This window comes from Crocuta crocuta, unplaced genomic scaffold (assembly GCF_008692635.1).
Source record: "Crocuta crocuta isolate KB4526 unplaced genomic scaffold, BGI_CrCroc_1.0 scaffold475, whole genome shotgun sequence".
In the NCBI taxonomy this organism is placed as follows: Eukaryota; Metazoa; Chordata; class Mammalia; order Carnivora; family Hyaenidae; genus Crocuta; species Crocuta crocuta.
The window spans coordinates 874,263-878,155 of NW_027529518.1; positions in this window are offsets into that span (position 1 = coordinate 874,263).

Sequence of the window (3,893 nt, forward strand, 5' to 3'; positions counted from 1 at the left end):
TCTCTCTGCCTATTAATTGGATTGTATTTCTATTATAGCACTCCTTTCAATTTGTCTCATAGGAAAGTTAGTAATTTCTACATTCCTGTCTTTAGCTAGACCATTAACCCCTATCAAAGTAAGAAATGAATCTTTTTCCTTCCCATAGCTGCCACACAGTACCTGGCTAGCACAGATGCTTACACACATGCTTGTTGGCTGACTGAATGAATGAACACACGAATCAATGGCTGCATGAACAAACACATTATCCTCAGTCTACTGAGGGATACCAGCTTGGCAGACACCCTTCCCAAAGAGTCTATCCCCACTAACAGATGATTTCGTGAGGGAAAAGAGTCCCGCTGAGCTATGATGAAGACAAGACAAAGACAAGGCCATGGAGGGGTAGCCCAGGAAGCAAATGGCAGGGCTCAAACCCTGACCTCTAGATTCCAAAGCCCTCTGACAACAGCCAGTTCTCATTACCCCCAGCATCAGTTCACTGCACTCAGGGTGGATGGGATCTACAAAGATTATTTTCTTATTCCCTTTTGCTGCCTGGAACTTGATGCCTTGCTATGTAAGCAGCTGACACATGCTGACATTCCGTGTGCCACGCTGGGCAGGAAACAGGTTTTCTGGTGAGCAGCTTCCATTTATTTCCTGCTTGGAAACTTTATGATTGGGTTCCCATACCTTTGGCCCCCGGCCTTTGCCTCGCGATCTACCCACCCCTGGGCCACACCTTGCCCTTTATATCACCACCAATGCCCAAGCCCAGGGGCTGCTGGTGATTGAAATGTCAGCACCTGGCAGTGTGACATCAAAATGTAGCTTCGTCTTCTTGCTTGGCTGTAATAGGATGAAGCGATAAGCCTACAGTCCCTGCAGTAACACATGCGGGCACCCTCTCCCCTCACAGAGGTCCACTGGATGGCTGGCATGGGAAGAAATACAGTTCCTCAATCTAAAAGTTCTATGTTTTCATTTCTCTCCCCTTTTCCATCTCTCGATCCACTTCGCTCTCTCTTCCCACTGCTCTTTAAACTCATCTCCTGTGTCCAAGTATTCTCTCCTCTTCTGTCTAGTCACTGCTCTACCACTGTGATGTTTTCCATATCCTCAGGCAAAGGGCAAGGTTGGGATCCTCAGATGGGCTTTGGGCTTTGAATCTTAAAGATGCTTTTCTGTTCCTTCCATGTTGATTTAAACCTCTCACCAGGGTTCCATTTGTTTTAGAAGCAGTTCTAATATCCCCTTCCTTAACCTTTCAATCCCATGCGGCTATGGCTCAACATCATTTCTCTGGTCCTGCCTGATTCCCCCAACTCATGTCCTCTCTGTAATTTCCCTTCTCGATCTTAAAATCTTCTGGCTCCAGAGCCATGCCACTTCATCCTAAGTGATCTCTACATACAGTGTGGGGCCCGAACTCATGACCCTGAGATCAAGAGTCACGCACTCCACCAACGGAGCCAGCCAGGTGCCCCGCCATGCCTTTTCAGTTACTGTTGTTTCACGGCCGGCCTTGTCTTTCTCCTAAGGGGAAAATGGTTTGGACTTCAATAAAGAACTTTCTAATAACTCGTGCAATCTGAAAATTGCACAGACTGCCCCTAGACAGTGAGCTCCATCTCTGCAGGTGGTCCAGGCATTTGGTAGACATTGGTAAAGGGGTTCAAACATAGAATGAGGGTGAAGGTAAATAGCTTCCAGTGACCCTTCCAACCCTGAGGTTCTAGGATTTCAATCCAGTGTTTACAGGTCTCATGGCAGGGAAAAGGGGGAAGGGACAGGGTTAAAGTGACCTTTGCATTCCACCCTTTGACACAGATACTCTGTGGAGAGGAATCTAAAGAGAACACCTTTGGAACCTCTCCCAAAGAAAGGGATGGTGTCTTTTGGAGACCATGACAAGCTTAGAGAGGAGGGCTTTAAGTTTGTCAAGGAGTTATCAACCAAGACATAATTTTAAGGGAGCAATCACTACATGTCTAAAATGGGGAGAGAACCCCACAGTCTGTCCAGCTTATGAAGATAGGGGCTAAGTCTCAGGAATAATGTGAATATTTATCAGGCAACATGAAATGTACGTATAGGGTACGGGGTGGCCATAAGAGGTCACCACCTATGTAGAAGGTGAAGCAATGAACTCAGGAAGTGTTTACACTGAATTTTTCCCCTACCAGTAGAACTCAATTAGCAGAAACGAGCAGGTGGTAGACATCTTGCTCGGTGCGGCTACATAATGGTATCAGGATCCAAAGGAAGAAAAGAAGTGGCATCAGATGGAGAAAACCCATTCTGGGAACATGATTAGGACATAGGTGGGAAGGACCCAAGGGTAAGGCAACTGAGGAGAAAAAGCTGGATGATCCTCGTACAAATAGCTCTGTGGGCATTAGAACAAAGTAGGCAAGTCCAGAGGGAGTCCGGGAAAGGTAAAGAGATGCCAAGTGGCCCAAACCCATCGCTAGAACGATGTACAAAGGAAAAAGGAAAAATTGTACTACAAAGGGTGGCCGTCAGATCACTAAGGAGGAGGAAGATATTAAACCAAAATAAAAAGAAGATGCAACTAGCAAGAAACGAATGCTTTAATTAGAGTCAAGGGTGGTCCCGGTTCCTTATCACTAAGAAGGGACAGGAATTTTTGGCATTTTCTTTACCTATCCACAGAATACATCAAATGTGCCAATCAACCAACATAAATACATCTTCTTGCTGGTCAAGTCAAATTAAGAAGGAAAATGTCAAGCTGTAGGCATAACAGAGGCATCATAAAATAAATGATGGCATTTCAAGAGGACAAACGGATGGCTACCAGAGGGGTTCATGAGGTGCTGGGGATGAAGGAGGGCACTTGTGATGAGCATCGGGTAAACGTATAGAAGTGCTGAATCGCTATATTGTACACCTGAAACGAATACTATACTGTACGTTAATTAACTAACTGGAATTTAAATAAAAACTTAGAACAAAAAGGAAATCAATGATGGCATGTCAGAGTGAATAGGTCTTGCATGGCCAATAAAGAAGCCATGTTTAAACACATTCAATGCAATCAACAGCAACAACAAAAGATCAAAACTGAGGCCTTACTGCCTGGCGCCCTAAACTTCTTCTGATAATATATGCTGAGAACGTAATGAAAGTAAACACAGCGGCTATTCTGCAATTATCCAAAGGAAAACAGGGACGAGGGTAGTAATAGTCATTGCTTGGTGAAAAGCCAATCAGACATAAAGTAGTTTCTGATACAAGAGAACGGGAGAGAATCATGATGTAGCATCAGTAATCTCTGGGTGATTCCTGTCACTTGATCGCACGGGTTTTCGGAACCAATTAGGAAGAAGGGATTAGACCGGGAAGTTCCCCTTGGAGTCACAGCTTGCCCCAAACTAAATTCTGATGAATTATTGTTTTCTTAAATATTTTTACCTTTTAAACAACTTTATTGAGGTATTATTTAAATACCATACAATTCACCCATTTCAAGTAAGTTGCTGGTGAGTCTCAGTGAATTTAGCGAGTCAGAATTCAATTTGAGAGCAATTTCATCAGCCCAATACCCCATAAGATCCCTTATGCCAGTTTACAGTTAAACCTTCAACGGAGTCTTTTTACTTTTTTCCTCTTGAGCCTTCTTGCAGCATCCAGTACTGTTGGCCACTCTCTGTTTGAGGCGTGGCCCCATCTCTTCCTTGGCCCTCTACTCTCCTTGCTTTACGAGTCTTCTAGAACGTTCTCTTCAGTGCCCCGGGTTGTAGCTATCACTGAGAATTCCCAAATCTCTCTCTTGCTCAGACAGCTCTCTGGAGATCTAACTGCTCCGGGCCATTTCTACCCGGAAGGCTCTCAGGCAACTCCGACCCAACAAGCCAGAAAGAGTGCAGCATTTCTAGTCCTTT